Raw genomic sequence first — 18,648 nt, forward strand, 5'->3', positions numbered from 1 at the left:
TTTGTATTTAATTTGCACTAACGTGGTGAGATATGGAGTAAGCCTTAGCGGAGGTATGCGCCCTTCTACTATTGTTTTGTTTTCCTTTTATCGGTTTAAAATGTGAGTAAAGATGTTTTACTACCTCCTATATAACCCTAGTACCACCTTTAAATCAAAAGTCAGACAAAAGATGTAGGTGGTGACTTCATCAGCTTCTCTGAGCAGCAGCAGCTTCCTGTCATTTATTTCAGAGCTCGACCTCACTGACAGCTTTCGGCAGAGTAAACGCTCCCTCAATGCCTGACCTCTCCACCCATCATCTATGGTGTGGCCACGAGCAGAGCTGCAGACGGGGCTCACGCTGCGCTTATGCCATCCAACCTTTTCCTTCACTAACAACCATTCGTAACCTCACTCTCATTTCCTGCACCTCCTCTCCCCTTTGGCTTCTCTCTGCTACACGCTCGGATGTTCCCGTCTGATCCCCTTTGTCCGAACCTTCATTTATCTCAGTTCTGTTCATTGCTTCTTTCTTTTTGCCAACCGAAGAGGAAAACACTGGGCTCAGCTGGAGATGAAGTGAGCAAACCACACATTATTACCCCATGACCACTCTAGCATGTTTGAGTTTTTCCATCACGACTGATCCATCCGTCCGTCCATTATCTATACCACTTATCCTCTGCGGGTCGTGGGGGTATGGAGGACAATACATGACTTAAGTATAAATTAGAGCTGTGAAATGATTACAATTTTTAATCAAATTAATCACAGGTTTCTATGGATTAATCATGATTAATCACATTACCGATTTTCTCTGAATATTTTTGTGAAAACAAGATTTATGACATTTAACTTTTCTTTTGTGCTGCAACTCAACAGTTCTTCAGCAGTTATCATTGCTTTTCCATATGGAACATTAATATAATCTTCATCCTAAACAATATTCGGGCTCCTTAGCCATTGTGTGGTTGAATAAAACTTTTTTTTAAAAAATCAAACAGAAATTATTTGAGCTTCTTAGCCATAGGATGGTTGACATTTTTTATATTTTTTGTCACACAACCATTAACCACACCATGATACAATCTAATGCCTCTAAAGGCCCTCTTAGCTACTCGTTCTTTAGCCAGTTGGTGAGGCAAACTAACTTGTTCAAATTCTCTGACAGTAAAGCTGACCGCTTCTTTTGCACAATGTGTCCTGCGAGTGAGTCTGGTTTGGCGCATTCCACTTGAACGCCCCTCGCAGACCAACACATGCTTCGCGTTGCGGTGGTTAGGCGGGTATTGCTACGTCGAAACGATAACTTCTCGCAGAGTGTGCATATCACCTTGGTTTTACTGAATGTTCGATCTTTGTTTTTTTGGAACACGATCTTCCCGTCCAGAAGGTCCTCAGGTTCATCAGAATTATCCATGTCGCCGAAGCGAGGCGTAAGCGCAGCGCCAATCCACTCCCATGTTAAACCGCAGCGCTGAACACACCGGAGGCTGAAGCGTAGCGTTGTGCCGCGGCTGCCTAGCGCCGTGAAGCGATCGTTTCGGCGTCGAGTCTATTTTTTCCGCTTGACGCGAGCGTATCGCGACAGGAAACACACTGAAAAATGATTTTAAACGATATAGATGACATATTTTATATGATATAAATGATCAAATATGCATCCCATACTTTGTATTCACGTTCTGTTGTCTTGGAGTTTTAATTTTACCACTTTTACCAACCACATTATTTAATGTCCCCCTCTGCCCATCCACTACAGCCACACAAGCAGTCATAAAGATAAAAAGAGAGCACGTTAGAGAAGTATAAACCAAAACGAGTCCATCGATGCAGCTGCGTTGCCTTCCGCGGTTGCAGTCGCGGGACTATTCTGCCTTTACGCCAAGCTTCGGCGTCGCTTCCGCGTCCGGTGTGAACCCGGCGTTAGAGCGGCAACTAGTGCAGAGGCGGCGGAATTGGAAGGTCCTTCTGCGCATGCGTTAAATGCGTTAAAAAAAACAAACAAATTAATCCTGTAATTTAATCATAACGCGTTAACGCGTTATTTTTCACAGCTCTAGTATAAATAAACAAATAAATAAATGTATAAATAAATACAGAAATAAATAAATAAATAAAAAAGAAAATTAATTAATTAATACAGAAATAAATAAATGAATACGTTAATAACAACAGAAATGTCTAAATAAATGTCTATATGATAAATAAATAAATGTGGAAATAAGTTTAAGATTTTGATTCATTTAATTCTGCATTTATTTCCACATTTATTTATTTCCACATTTATTCCAACTTTTATTTATTCCCTGATTTATTTATTTTTCGATTTCAGTGCCCTTATGCTAATGAGAAAGGCGGGCCTAACCGCAGTCTCGAGCAGGATTGGTCAACTGAGCTACACACACACACACACAGGCCCCGGAGCTCCGCCCCCCACACCGCCACTAGCTCAGAGACACGGGCAGTGACTGAGACCTGAGCTCGTCGCCGTGAAGCAGCCGCTCAGTGACTTTGTAGAACAGTGGAAACAGTGAAAACACAGAGTTTCTCTGGTCACATCTGCTCAGAGATCAGCTGCTTCATGGGCAGAGCAGAAGCTGCAGGTGGTTGTACCGAGCTGGAGTTCCTGTTTCCTCTCGGCTCGCTCATTGTGCTCAGTAGAACACGAGACGTGACGCTCACAGTCAGGACTACCGACACCTAAATCATCCCAATAAAAAACAACCTTAACTAACCCTCTGAACTTGAACTAGTTCATTTTAAGTGTGAACTGGCTCAACGCTGCAAACAGCTACTGGACACCAGTCAGCATTGAGAGGCAGAAGTAGTAGAGCTGGATCATTACACTCCTGTGACCAATCCTGCGTGCATACCTTGCAATGGAAAGTCAGTACCGTCCAATGGGTGCAGGCGGCAGGTGTAGGTGGGCGTGGAGTGTCCTCAAGCTCTCAGTCAGGCTCCAGTCCCTGCTCCTCCAAATACGGTAACCTCTAGTTTCAAAAAGCCAAGACGGCGCTGGACCAAATGTGGAACTCGAGACCTCAAACCAGCAGCCCACACACCAACGGGTGATGTCCTGGTTGGTTGATACTCAGTGACTGTACAGTGTCTCCTGAAAATATTTCATTTGCATCAGACCATTTACTCCATCCATCGTTTACTTTCTTTTTAACTGTTTTTCGATGCAAAACTGAACAAATGCAAGTTCAGCAAACTGACGATGCTGGTCCTCCTCCAGGTTTGTTTTTTCGCTTGATAAAGTGAGTTTCAAGAGTGGAATTTTACAGCCAAATTTTTAAGTGTGTGTGTTCTGTCGATTGTCCTGTTCGGTTGAAATTAGAAATCCTCTAGTGTGCATCAGGCCTTAAAGAACAAGAATAAAACGCACCACACAGTGAGGTTATTGTCTCTTAGATTTTCCATCCTGAGCGGAGGCAGTGGCATTTTACCAGCAGAATGCACATTCCTCTTGGTTTGTGTTTGTGTTTTTTATGTGAATCCAGATGCAGAATGTTAATGAGACTGAAAGCCTGAGTGCCGCTCTCTCCTGACATCATGCAGACGGCCTCTGCTTGTGTGTTTGTGTGTGTTTTCTACATGTGTTTGCGTCCACAACCTTCCACTGGACCATTAGGATTCAGGTCACAGCACATTTTTTTCACCAGGAGGATGGATTATGCTGAAAGCAGCTGAATCGACCGGCCTGTGGTCAGTGAAGAGGTTGGTTAGTTGATCATCAGGGTCCCTGAGGAAACCGTCTGGTTCAAAAGGCTGAAGACCCGGCGCTGACTCTCTGTGCGTCTGCTTTGCCTTCAGCAATTTCATCTGTAATATTAACTTTTAACTTTTAAATTAACTTTTGTTCCGTACAACCTCCGTACTCTGTCTTTCTCCTCCATGAAGTGCTGAAATAAAATTAGTAGATATTTCTCCTTATACAAATCAAGGCGAAAGGATGCAAAGAAGAATCATGGAGCCCTGTAAAGCCCCCTGAGGTAAAAACCTGACCGGAAAAGTCCTCTTGATCCGTTTATAAACTGCTGTGATCAGCGTTTTCCCGCAGCAGGAAACACAATAACTGTCTGGCAGCCAGGGACTTTAAATCCAGAGGTAAACACTTTTCAGCTGAAATTGGTCAGCGCCACAAACTCGTTTACTCGGCCCGACCTGAATCGACACAGCCGCTGACACAGTGATACAAGCTCCTAAACACCTTCGCTGCTGTGAGCGTGAGCCTAACCCTAGAATCGTGATGATTTGATACAGGATGACCTATACATGGGTTTGATAAAGCTGCAAACTGGTTTTTAACGTTATGAGACAGGATGTACAGTCACAGTAACTGATCATGCAACATGGCCGAAATGTTAGTTCCTATACAGTTGAACTTCCCTTGTTAAAATGAAAAACTCATCTTTGTTTTCCACCCTTTTTGCACACTTACATAATCAACAGCTCTTCCCATAGGGTCTGTCCATATTTAACATAGGAGGCTTGTTTTTAATGGCATCTGCTTCACTGTTGCATGAGCCTTTTGATCCAGAGATAGCCCAAGGTTTCCTCTAATGGCTTTTCCACGTGCAGTTATTCAAAGGCCAGCGACCTTGTGTGGCTTCCTGCTCCTTCCTTGTACATTTGGTTATATCCCCGCTATTGCATAATGTTGCACTGTTCAACACAACTGTGTTTGATACAGACACAGACCTCGCCCTCATGCAGACTAATTGACTCCCACAGTTCGCTTGTTGCCTTCACTCAGCCCCGAGTACTGTGTCATCGAGATTCAGAAAGCCTCGTCCACTGTCTGCATATTCTGCATTATAATGTGTGTCAGCCAGCCCCCTTCATTGATGTGTAAATGCAGAATTTTCTGCTGTTTGCCGGAGCCTCCCTCCATTACCATAAAGATCGCCGTGCTGGAGTTGTGATGTGTTTTTATTTCGACCTCCCACGCAGCAGCAGAGTCTTCCCGAGCAGCCGCCTCTGGAAAAGAGGAACATTGATCATTGATCTCTCAGTTTCAGAAGCTAATCTTTCCTTTATTGAAGATGAACCAGGCAGCGCTGCCTCTGCTTCCTTTTCTGTTCTGGAGATTCAATGCGTTCGGTCCACAGCACAGAGGCGAATCAATCCGGTGTATTTACTGTATCTACTGAGGCAATAAATTTAGATTGGACATTCAGAGAGGTGTGTTTGCAATGTCTGTGGTGCATCAGATTTACTTTCTTATCACCCAGTGTGAATCTTAGGCAGACTTCATATCTTTTTGGTCCCGACTTTTCAGTTTACTCCGAACAAAAATAACATGGGAAAGGTGTGTCAGAACACAGTTCAGACCAGCAGATCAAAACTCAGTCCGACTGAAAGAGGTGGATTTGCTCCGGATCAGACGAGCCATTATTTAGATCCTTTGAAGAGTGAAAAACTTTATTTTAGGATAGTTTTTCAATTGCATGAAAAAAATCGAAAGCAGCTCACAGGATTGCTTGTCTTTGCGTCCAAAGGGGGGGAAAAAGCCTCAGCAGGTATAATGTTTGAACGACGATGATTTTCATCTTGCTGGTTGGAATACCATAATGATATTACAGTTGCAACACAGTTAATGACTCCTTTCTAGTCATAGCTGAATTGACAAAATGCCGACGTCACGGTCGTCTACAAATAGGTCAATGTCAAGTATAGGCAGATGCAGCCCATGGAGGTGATAAAGACTTCAGTGTGCTCCCTAAATTACAATGTGAAACCAAAACAAAGACATGGTTCAGACTTTCAGGTGTGAAAACAGCTTGATGATTCAGATTCAGACTTTTGCTGGTGGCATTTGGAAGAAAACGGGACAATCAAAGGAAGCGTAGCAGTTTAAAATGTTTAAGAAAGTGCCTCTTCGTCATTTACCTGTGGCTGGTAAATGAGGCTGGAAATTATGATAATGACATAATCTTGCATTAAATCGCTCCCTCTAACCAGATCTCTGGTGTCTTCTGGAAGAGACCAACCAAGGCAGGCTGATTAGTGGCATATATAGGCGGTGCACTAAGAGACCAAGCTCCGAGAGGGACTTACTGTAGAGTCTGATAGATTGACAGGAAAATTGGATTTCAAGGCTTCCCATCAGGAGGGCTGGGTTTATTCGGTGTAGTGCACGGCTGCAGGCATGCTGATTATGATAGCAGGCTCCCCTCTGCACATGGGGATATAAATCAGCCAATACAACGCTCAGGAGGGTGCATGTGCACACACTCACTCTGTGTGCTGACATATTCATTCACAAACACATCTGAGAATATGGGGGTAATTTTTCTCTACGTAACATTTGACATGTAAATGCCAGTTTAATGGAGTTCGGCTGCAGCATCTCCTTCCTATCAGACCTGCGGATGGGAAATTTAATAACGATGAGGTTAATGGGTCATGCTGGTTACGTGTGGCCTCTGATTTTCATTTGGTTCCTGTTTTGCAGACTGTTCCTTGCCTGGTCCAATCAATGAAAACACACACATTTAGGTTGCCAGCATATTTGGCTGTTGATGAACAGAAAAGATCATCGCAACATATTATCCTGCACAGTATCGCAATATGAAACGCTGCCATGTTCTGTGCATCTATAGTAGGAAGCTTCTGTCTTGGTATTTTGTACAGTTTTTGTAATTGATGAAATAATCCTTCAAACATTCTTTGGTTGCTGTCTTGTTTTAAATCAACTGAATATCTCTGAAATAACAAACAAACAGATATATATATCTCCATACTTCCCTTAAGCTCTACCTTGGTGCCACCTCTCGCCTGAATGTTCCGGACATTTTTCTTTTGATGTGAACACGTCTGACCCGGACAATCTCCTTCTGCGTTCTTCATATTTGATCCGGTTAGAGGATCCTGTCAAATAACAACTACAGTCCACACACATCGACTCATTTCATTCAACACCACAAATGTAAACCTCATACTTGTGCTTGAGGAGTCATTAGAATTCACTGTCTGGGAAGAGTGAGTGTCTGTACCAAATTTCCTGACGGTGCATTCAGTAGTTGCTGAGATATTCTGTCAGGACCAAAGTTTCCAGCGTGACTTTCAAACTGAATAGAATAAGTAAGAGATATTCATTCATCTCCGATACGAAACTGAAATCCACCGGAGTGTTCACACAAAATATGAAATCAGCAAGTCAAATGTACAGTATGATAATGACTGCGGAGGTAGGATGAGGTCAGACTTTATTACCAAAATAACAGCAGTGCAGTTTCGGCAAACTCTGTACAAAACTTTTAAACCTACCTTGTAAACCTTCACATGTCCTTTTAAAATGATATTATTTCTATATGATCATGTTATAAATGCTGTTACAACTGATTCCCAGAGATTCAGTTATCGTTCCCTATAACTCTCTGTTGTGGTGATCAACACTTATGTAGAAAAGTGAACCGCTAATAGGCGACCAGAGCTGCTAGAGCTCTGGTCGCCTATTTATTCAAAGTTTTAAATAATTAATATTGAAAATATCATGTATACAATTCGCACCAAATTCGACTTTGTTCCTCTTTGGACCCTTAACAATACAAAGGGCAAGTGTGACGCCGATACAACAAACAGTTCTTAAGATATGCATTACAAATACAGGCATAGATTTCTGGAATTCCTGGATATTGACACATTCAAGAGTAGTGGAGCTATTTCTGTTTGACCAAATGAACCCAACTTCTGTCTGTTGACAAAGACCCGTTGATGGTTTGTATTTAGTTCAGTGTGTCAAGCCTGTGGCCACTCTCCTGTATGTGTATCACTATGAACCTTTGTGCAATGTGCCCTGCATCAAAGTCCACCCATGCCACCCATCACTCTCATTCACTCATTGTCGGGCATCAAAGGGCTGCGCTGTGCCCCACAATGCCGCTGTGGTTTCATAGTCATCAACCACCAGATAAACCCACTGGCAAAGGACGTGTCTTTTACGACGTCCTGTATTTTAACACACTCTGCCTCCTCCCTTCGATTTGTAAACAGTCCCTCCAGCCAAGAGGGTCAACAACGATGCATTGTTTCTGTGTAGGAACTGTAACAGCTATTGTGCAGCATTGAGCTCTGCATATTGTTAACCTCGCTGCCTGTGCATACACTAGGCCTTCCCTGTGTGTGTGTGTGTGTGTGTGTGTGTGTGTGTGTGTGTGTGTGTGTGTGTGTGTGTGTGTGTGTGTGTGTGTGTGTGTGTGTGTGTGTGTGTGTGTGTGTGTGTGTGTGTGTTGTGTGTGTTGTGTGTGTTGTGTGTGTTGTGTGTGTGTGTGTGTTAGGAGTGAGTCCTGTCCTGTCTGTGCCGCTTCAGGAAAACCCTGTGCTCCAGTCGGTGCTTGATGCTTTCAGGCTCCCACGGTTACTTACCCTTCACTAAAAGCCGCCTCCCCCTCTTTCATCCCCTCGTGCGGCTCCTCCCCTGAGTCACGGAGACTGGGCTAAATTTGGCAGGCCTCAAAAAGTCATGGTGTGGCACATTCTTGTTGAGTTTGCACCTCTCAAATGTGTCTCTCCCCCTCCATCTCTATCTCTCTCTTTCTTGTTTCCTTCCCTCTCTCCCTCCCTCCTCAGTAAAAGGCTTGTCCGTGACTCACCCACGGCAGAGCGAGGGCCCTTTGAATTATTGAACCAACGGTGGAGACCTCATAAATTATCTAGCCGTGTGTCGCCGGATGGAGCAGGGCAGCTCAGTGGATACATCTCATCTCGACCCTCGGTGTCAGTACCACCTATACCTCTAAATGGGTGTGATCACAGGACATGGCCAAACTGAATACAAACACACATGTGCAGTGTATCATACACTGTGCAGTAAAAAACTCTTTTCTTATTGGCTTCTACAGAAACATGTGTTCACCAAATGTGAAGTGAAAGCATCTCCATCTCTCCTGTGGCTGCCTGGAATATAGATCATAAACCCTACCTCCTCCATGTTAGCAGATGGGACATGGACCAAAGTAAAAACCCTGCCTCAAATACATTTCACAAAGATGGTTACTGTCATTTCAGGTAGTTCTCATTTTTTTCAGTAAATTTGGTTTGAATTAGTTGTTTGATCCTGTAAAAACTTCATTATTGACAGCTGAGATTGACGCAATTGGTTGAATATGTGTATCGGTGTAGTGTTGCCAGATCCCAGTGGAATAACGCTCCGCCACTATACCACTACACGAAATAGAATACGAGCAGTTTGCATAATTTTGTTGAAGTTCACATACATTTTTTAACGCTTTAAGATCCAACCCTTAAGTCATGCAAGAGAGTCAATAAGAATAAATGGGGGGGGCACAATGTATGTCTGAAAACAGCGATCCATTTTAAGTGCTGATTTATCTGCAGATTATTCTCTTAACTAAAGGTCCATGTACTTGAAATATTTCAGTTGAGTTTATCCCAAAACCATCTTTTGGTGTCTTGCGCACAATCGTACAAGCCCATTTGAGATATTGCAAAATGCAATATCTCAAATGTCTCAAATCTGCCTGTTTACAATGTGAGCAGCACCTGCCGTGGTTTTACCAGCATGTGCGGTGTAATTGTACGATTCAAATTGCCATCTTAGCCGTAATTACATCCAGTATGTCACTGCATATTCAGACCAGACATGCAGACCCACCTCCATCCTCTGACGAACCCCCTCCTGTGGTCACCATATTGATTTTCGGACTTGTGATTGAGCTGCTGAGCATTGAAGAAGCACTTTACCAGACTTGGACGTTTTACTGTTTCTGTTGATGGCAGGAAGCTTTGTGATGCAGAACACCGGGCGCTTAGTGAGAACACCCCTACTGTGAGCGGGCTGCATTGACCACTGCTAACGGCGTCACCGGTGCTTTATAGGGCTCATGCTGTCCTGGGAATAATGGAGTCAGTCTAAAATAAGCGGTGAAGAAAGCGACATTATGGACGTGGGAAACGAAAGAGGTTGTTGGCTAATTTTGGCAAAAAGGCATCTGCTGCTCTGTTTGTCTCATACACTCAAACACACCATGAGCCTTCTGGCTAACGCCTGCATGGGGCCTTTCATGACTGGAGTTCCCAACGGAAATCAAGGTTATGGGATGTCCCCAGCAAACAGCAAATTCAAACAACAATACATGAAAGCACATGCTCTCATATGTTTGATGCATCACCCGTTAAAATTCGTCACAGTCGTCTTAAGCTGTTTTCAGACATGACCTGCGAGGGAACTCTGGAGAATGGGGTCCAGTCTTTCCTTTCTCACATGCACATCCCAGCAGTAGGTTCTCTGCTGAGACGCGTTCACAATAGCTACAAATTCAACCCAGACTTTGGCTCTTATTGCCACAAACTCTCCTGACATCTTCGTTGTGTCTTCTTCGTGTGTGACGCCGCTTTTTCAACCCCCTGCTTTTTTCTCCCATGGGCTTCTCCGGACTTTATACCAAAATTTGTCATTTTAAACATAACATCCTTGGCCTAGGTTAAAATAAACAGAGGCTGATTTCTGTGCAACTTAATCATTCCATCAGACGGACAGAGGAGTTCTGTGATCTGTTCACGGAGAGATGATAAATCATGAGACTATGACAGGAAAGGCTCCAGTGACTCTATTGTTCTTTGCCACATTTATCCAGGTTTCAACGTCGGGTGTTTTACAGAGACGTCTGGACGGCGGTGGCTTTACTTTTATCCGGGACGCTCTGTGAAGTTCTGTATGTAATCCAGGTCATTGGACGACAGGGCAGCTGTCATTTCATTCATTCTGAGAATAAAGTCAGGGACGATGGTGGATTAATCAAGTGTCCAAACTGGGATGATGACACAGCACCTGCCTCCACTTGGCTGTGTGTGTGTGCGTCTGTCTGTGTGTTTGTTTGTATGTGTGTGTGTGTATGTGAGCTCGAGTACCAGAAAGCAAATCACAACTCAAACACAACAGCCGCTTCCCGGTTGCTATGCCAACCACAAGGGCTGTTCATTGCGGCGCATGCTCAGTTTGGCTCCCGTCCATGTAACAATAGCCAGTGAGAGGGCTCACACACACACACACACACACACACACACACACACACACACACACACACTCTCTCTCTCTCTCTCTCACACGCACTTACTCACTCTGTCTCTCTCCTCCTCACACACTCTACTCCAGCTCGCAGTGGGAGCGAGACGGAGAAGAGAGGCTGCCTGCTGCGCTGCGGAGCTCATGACACACGCCGAACCAGCAGAAACACGCTCGCTCACACAACAAAGGTGAGTACACAGACCGGCAAAGGCAGATTTGTCGTTAGATGTCCTGCAATGAGAAGTTTCTATCATCTGTAGCTTCTCTGCTGAAAGGAGCTGCAGAGTGGAGTGACCAGAGATGTGAGAAAGCATGTGCTCTGCTTTGTGAATGACAGGATGGCATGTTTCCCCTTTTTGAAAAATATATATATATTTGAATAACAGCACCATTTTACTCAGATTAGTCCTTGTTCCAGCATGCTGCAACCTTAAAATGGATATGTTCATTTTTATGAATGGCTGAAGCAGATTGAGAATTTATTCTGCTCAATCGGAGGTGTAGTAGTTGACAAAGCAGGGATCGCTCAATAATTCATGTAGCCTTGTGTGTAGGAAAGTCAGGGGAAGACAGCAGGTGTAATGTGATGCTTTGCATGGACACAGAAGCTGTTTCAGGACAGTGCAGCTCAGTTTTACAACCTCCTGTCGGCTTATTCACATCATCACTGCACACAGAAAGAGTTTTATAGGCTGATCTATGAACGCTGACCTCACATCAACGTCTCCTCTCCTCCAGAAGAAATGGAGGACACACAGATAGATTTTGTTGTGGATTCTTTGTCATCTCTGGGAATGTTATATGATATGCAGGTGTGGGGAATGTGAGGAGCGTCTCCTCTTGCTTCGCTGACCCTGACATTTTGTGTGTGTTATTGTGTGCGAGTGTGTATCAGGGGAAGTCACTGCGAATGATATCTTCAGTGTTATCCTGTAGTCTCTGCCCATTTCTCCACACACACACACACACACATACAGTCACTTACTGCCTCCCACAAGATTAATTGTTGTGGCGGATAAATTCCTTACTGGTCGATTCCTCCGCAGCCTGGTGTGTTTGTGCTGGTGTGTGTTCACAGAGCATCATCTGACATGGTCTGTGGCCTCATATGTAAACTAGAGCGCTAGCGAGTGATGGGTTATCTGGTTGGAATTTATTTAGGATATTATTGACAATATTCTTTTTGTCAATTTTGTTATACTTGTGTCATGAGATTTTAGTTGAATAGTGTTATAGTTTATAACACACTTTAATGAGTTGTAAGTAGCCATATGATCAATTTGATGTTTTACTATATTATCATTATTCCTCTGTATACAATGCAACAACCACTTACGTCACAGTAGGAGTCACACTTATTTATTAATGGACAGTAATAGCTGATTACCAGCTGCGTATTACACCGGAGTGGGTTTAAAATTTTAAATACTTACTCAATAATAGTAATATGAACATTATCAGGATAATATTTGGTTATAATACATTTCTGTCATGAGTTATACTGCAGCCAACCATGAGGGGGCGATCCAGATATTTTGGCCTCACTTTTGCAGACTAACCATGTGACACAAACCTGAAAAACACACAGCCTATTCAGGCTATATGCTCCTAAAGTTAGTTGTTACATCGCGTGTTTATTACATTGTTTATTAAAGGTAATGTACAATACGTTTATTAGTTTTCTTGCTGAAAACATCTGTCTACTGAAGATGAAATTAGGCTTTGTTGTAAATCAAATCTATGAGCTCAATGTTAATAGTTACGCCTTTCACTTCAGTCATTCAATTCATTGTTAGATTAACATTGCTTGGTGGAGGTTTAAATGCTCTATCGCTGATGTTTAAATTGTTAATTTCCTTTCATCATTTGATTGATTGTTTCGGCTCGTATATAAACGATTGTGGGTCAGCACATGGAGGAATAGCACTGAAATTGAATCTGACGGAAAAATGGAAAAATAAGAGATGAGAGGATGGGACGCAGAAAACAGAAGAGGTACAGAAAATACAGAGAGTTGTTGAGTGATGGCTGGCAGACAGGGATCGAGAGAGGCACTCTTCACCCTGCGGGAAATTGGAAAATAAATCGAGTTGATGGAGGCAGGTTTGCATAGAGATATTGACGCTGTGTTGTGGGAGGCCAGAGGTTTGGACTCGGGGCTTAGGAAGTTCACGCCAGGTTAATCATCTCTTTACCCACCAGTTAGCAGAGCTAAAGGCTTCCTGGGGGTTGTAATTAGTTATTTCCTTCTGCCATTGATACAAAGATACAGATTATGTTTTAATCTCCATTTTTGTTTGATTGTGATCAATATTATTCAAAAATTACCAAATGGATTCCCACGAAACTTAGTGGAAGGATGGGACATAGGCTAAGACAGAACCCATAACATTTTGAGGCAGATCAGGGCAAAGGGGTAGATCCAGGTTATATTTTATTCCTTTATTTAATATTGCGAGGTTGGGCATTTTTATGAACTTTTCACTGACTTCCAGTCATGGACCTTAATGAAAAGAGTCTGGCACATTAAGGGAACTAACATCTATGAGTGTTTGACATTTTGTTGGAATTTTGGCAGAGGATGTGTACTATACCATTTTAGCTTGTTTGTTGTTTGTGAGAAGGATTACGCAAATACATTTTCCCCGACTTCCACAGGAGAAAGTCATGAATCTTGATGAAAAAGGCTGGCTTGTTTAGGGGACTCCTGTCTCTTCGGTGCAGATTCAAAAACAAAAACTGGATCTTTCAAATTTAAATGTGGTTTCTTCGGGGGACTGTCAGGCTTTTGCGGAATATGTGCTCTTCTGAGTACCATTCTAGTTCCTTTGGCATCAAACAATCTAGAAAAAAAAGCAATTGTTGTTGGAGTCTGTCCTGTGTGTGGGGCAGAATATTAAGTGGAACCCAGTTTGGGGCTGTCAGGTTAGATTTTTAGAGCTCAGAGTGGTTTGATGGCTGCGGAGCCGACAGACGGTTTCTGAGTAATATGACACTTCCACGATATGAGGGAAACCTTCTCCTCATGATTGTTTTTGTTTTCTTTCCCTTTCACAGATTTTGGAGACAATGTGTGGTTGTAAATGTCAACAACAACAGGAGAATGTCTGTAGCATTTTAGGGGAAGGGTAGGACTGAGCGTACAGTCCTTTAGAGATACTTCCCCCGGGGGCAACCCTAGGGGGCCCCGGGGTCAACCCAAAACTCACTGGAGGGACTATATACCCCATCTTGCTATGGAAATGCCTGGTATCCCCCAGTAAGAGTTGAAACGTGTTGCTAGGGAGAGTGATACCCTACTGCGCCGGCGACGTCAATGACCCTGTCCTGGTTAAGTGGAAGACGATGGATGGAAGGATTAACTAGCAGCATTACACAAACACACTAAGACATCAGAGGGTTCATCCAGGCCTGGAGTGTTGACGCTTGTTAGCCAGGTCCCTGTAAACTGTGGAGACAGTCGATCAATGACCATCATTCCTCCTCATCGCCAAACCCAGCGCCCACCCATCCCCTCTCCTCTCTGTCATTTTCACTCCTCTCTCTCGTCCTCTCTCTTGTCCTCTGTAAGACATCACATCCCTACAGATCTACCCTTTCTTCACTCTTGTCTCGCCATCTGCCTGTCCCCCTTTTCCCTCAATGCTCCCCTGTCTTCCCTGTCTTCAATGCCTCTACTCTCCTCTGCTCTCCTCTCCTCTCCTCTCCTCTCCTCTCCTCTCATACAGTTTAAGCCAATTACAGAACTCTGCAGGAGAAAGAAGAAGGGGGCTTCTCCTGCTTCCCCTGCTTTCTTTGATTTCACTCCCTTCCTCCTCCTCGTCTTCCTCTCCCCCTCTCTTCAAAGAAGGGGTGAGTCATACGATGACATCCGGAATGCCTACGGCAGATACGGATCCCTGGTTGCAGGCGTCTCTAGGAGCCAGTCAGTCGATAACCAGGCCGTGATGCATCTCCTGTGGATCCTTGTTAGAGCCGACAATGAGCCGACAAGAAAATCTTTTTGGAAAACATTGACACCCCCTCAGCAAGGTCAAGGGGCAGCATTGATCCAGAGTAGGGAGGCGACTGAGAACACATGGGTGAGTTTAAGAGCAATTGCTTTGGAATTGGGGTCATTTTATAGCCATAAATGTAAAAAGTCTCTTCAATCAAACAATTAATTCACTTATTAATCAAATCCTTAAAATGATGCAAGGTCGTTTAATGACTTCTGCACACAGTTCGGGTTCACTGGACTGTGTCTGGACAGAAACAAGTTGACAGTTGGGGGGTTGTTTGCTTGTATCAGTCAGATCTGTTAAAAACACATCAACGCACAAGTTTTTAGTTTTTGGACGTTAATGAACTTGAATGTTTGGTCCCGATCTATGTCATTTGAAAACACGCCGCAAAGGGCTGCAAGCCGGAGTCGAAACCTGTGGCCGCCACAGAGGACTTTAGCCTGTATGCATTTTTTGAAATCTTTACCAATTTCCCAGGGAATAATTCATGGATCTGACGTGTTTAAGAGACTGATACTATGTGGACTTTGGTGCAGTTTGATTGAATTTAAGGAAACGTTTGGGTCGGTTTATTTACATTTATACGTATATTGTTTACAGCTCATTGACATTGCCGTTGGTTCTTCTCACCAAAAGCTCTTGAATCTCGTGGCCTTTCCAAGTTTACGTCTTGGTCCGTGTCTGGCTCCTCTTTTCCATCTTGAGATATTTGTACTCTTCCCATTTTGCATCTGTCGTGAGTTAGAAACGTCATCAACTTGACCACTTGCTCGTGGTGAATTTTCTGGACTTTCTCCAGCTGTATTCTCACAAGGGCTCGCTGGGGCATTTTCCAAACATTATGGAGAATGTCCAGAGCAACTGACTTGGCCATTTGTGTTCTCGCATACAGCCCCTCTGGAAAATGTCTGTGCGGTGAAGAGCCTATATGAAAGTGAGGGGAGACTCGTCAAGTCATCTGTCAGAGGTCTCTCATGAGAAGAGGCTCTTCAGTTTCCGGGAACATCGGAGCATCAATGAAACATGTTCCTCCTTTGTTCTAATAAAGCAGCTGAACAAAACATAATGTCTTTATTCTTAAAGGAGGTGTGCTTCAATGGCATACTTGAATGATTTCTCTCTTTTCCTCTCTCTCACTCCATCATCAATCCCCTCTTTCTCTTTTCTACCTCCACTCTCAACCTCTCTCTTTCTCCCTCTTTCCCTTCATTCCTGGTTATGAGAGTGACTCACGTAGCCATCTGCTACCTAGCAAATCCTCTCACCCTTATTAGCCTCCTTTTGTTTATTAACGCCACTCTTAGGATGGCACTGATACCTTTATCTACCTCGTCTATCTCTTTCTCTTCTTATCCCTCTATCCAATCACCCAAAACTCAATCCTCCTCCTCCTCCTCCTCCTTCTCTTTCTCCTCTGCCATGTCAGACCTTTACCGTCTATTTTTCTTGCACTATACCTCACACCTGCGGCTGAATTCATCTCTGCAAGGGTTGCCTCCCTTCATTTCCCCTCTTCCTTTTTCTCCCAGGAGACAGATTGTAGGAATGAGGTCAGACACCGTGCGTGCGTGTGTGTGTGCGTGTGCGTGCGTGTCTGAGCATATGGATATAAATGTGAGCAGACTGTTGATTGTTGATGTAGGTGTTGCTGAGGTCAGTATGATCTCCTGCAGAAATGACAACAGACACAGGAAAACACCCCAGTGATATGTTTGTGTGTGTGTCTGTTTGGGTGTATGTTACACACAGACTTTCGTTGAACCCGACTACTGCCTTATTGCATGTTTATGGCAACTACATCTGACTCGATAGTTGTTGTTTGTGTGTTTTTACTCTACACTGTGGCGTTGGCACTAACACTGGGTGTAATTAGAGCTGGATACAAAGCAGCGTGCACAGACTCAACAGTTTGGTCTGTTTTGGCTGACGTCTTTTCCTGGCTCATATTGTTTTCATGGGAAATGTGAGAAGAGGGAAATTAAACTGTGCTCTTTTTATAGAGCTGTGGTCTATAAAAAGGCAACTGCGTGTCGACACAAGGCCAAAAGAAGACGAAAGTCAATATACGTGTACCTTTACAATTTCAATCAAGTGCTTTTCATTTTATTGTACATAAATAGGGACAGTTTGATTACAGGTTGTAGTGTCCATGGGGCATTTCCATGTATTTATTCTAACAAAGAAACATAGAGAAGACACTACTAGGCACTACAATCTGGATGGGAGGAGACGTATTCTGCTGATATTCAGGTTCATCTTTTTAACTAGTGTTATTACTTGAAAAAGTTCACTTTGTATAATGTTGAGTAAACACATGACTTTTTTCACACTGTCCACTGCTGCAGCTTCTCTTCAATTAACCAAAATGTATTGAAACCGACATTTATAACCTCTAACCGACTTCCTCTTGCTCATGTAGGTTCATTTGGTTCATACTTTGGCCAATGCATGCATTCAAAAACTCTGTGCTGGATTACCCTGCCACATGTCCTCCCTCCTCACTCCCCCGTAGACCTTTGCTCACTCTACACACCCTAACAATATACAACAACATTAATCAGAAGTTTTTAAGACATGGACCGTCACAGCCAGGACATCAGGGCTAAAGTGACCAGAACGATCCCGATTCATGATCCGACACCATCGATTAATATCTAAATAGTGTGTGAAGAGCAAAAGAGACGAACACACAAACACACACTCCTGCAGACAGGAGAGAGGATTATGATGCAACACTGTCTTTTAACTTCATTATTGCAACACTCTGTTTATCCATGGACACATAAATATGAATTCAGCAGATTATTATAAAGATACGTTCTACGTGTGCATAAAAACCTAAGAAGTTAACTCCCATGTTGCATTTCTTTCAAAACATCCAATTACAGGGCATAATATTTGGCAAGGTTTCCCACAAATTACGATTATACTCGTATAAATCTGATAAAACATTTTAGCTGAATCTGGTTCAGTTTCAGAATCATTTTAAAAATCCACAGTTCCATTGCCACTGCTCAAATACTTCCTTCATCTTTGTTGCAACATTGGCCGATGCCCTTTGGTACTGTAGTATTTATAGTATGTAGTATATCTCAGAGAGGATTTGTAAGAATGAAGCTTAATGGTCATAACATAAAGCTCTTCTATTGGAAAGTTATCCAGTAGAATCCTGTGTGTCCATTTTAAAGAACACATTGAAGTTGAACTGGTTCATGTAAAGAGTGGAAGGATAAAAACATCAGTGACAGTTTTGTGGAGCCTCTGTTGTTGTAAAGTCTTGTTTGCAGCCCGCATATGAATCCGAGAGCAGTTTCAAAGCGTTCTGAGACAAAGAATATAGAGGATTTTCTTTTGATTTGAAACTGTGCATTAGAGCGCTCAGCTTCAGGCGAATGGCCTTTTCCTGAAAAACACAAACTCGTTATTTCTCTGTGTCTCTTGAATTCCAGGAGTGTGCCTTAGCTTTTTTCCCAGTATTACACAAAGCTAAATTACTCACTGTTCCTTCTATATGTTTGTTTGTCTTTACATCTCTCCTTCTGTCGGCTTTTATCTGGAATGAGACTCATTCAGTCATTCGTCATGCAAATAGAGGTAGAGATACCGTGTGTGTGTGTGTGTGTG

The sequence above is a fragment of the Pleuronectes platessa genome, chromosome 14 (assembly GCF_947347685.1).
Source record: "Pleuronectes platessa chromosome 14, fPlePla1.1, whole genome shotgun sequence".
Taxonomy (NCBI): Eukaryota; Metazoa; Chordata; class Actinopteri; order Pleuronectiformes; family Pleuronectidae; genus Pleuronectes; species Pleuronectes platessa.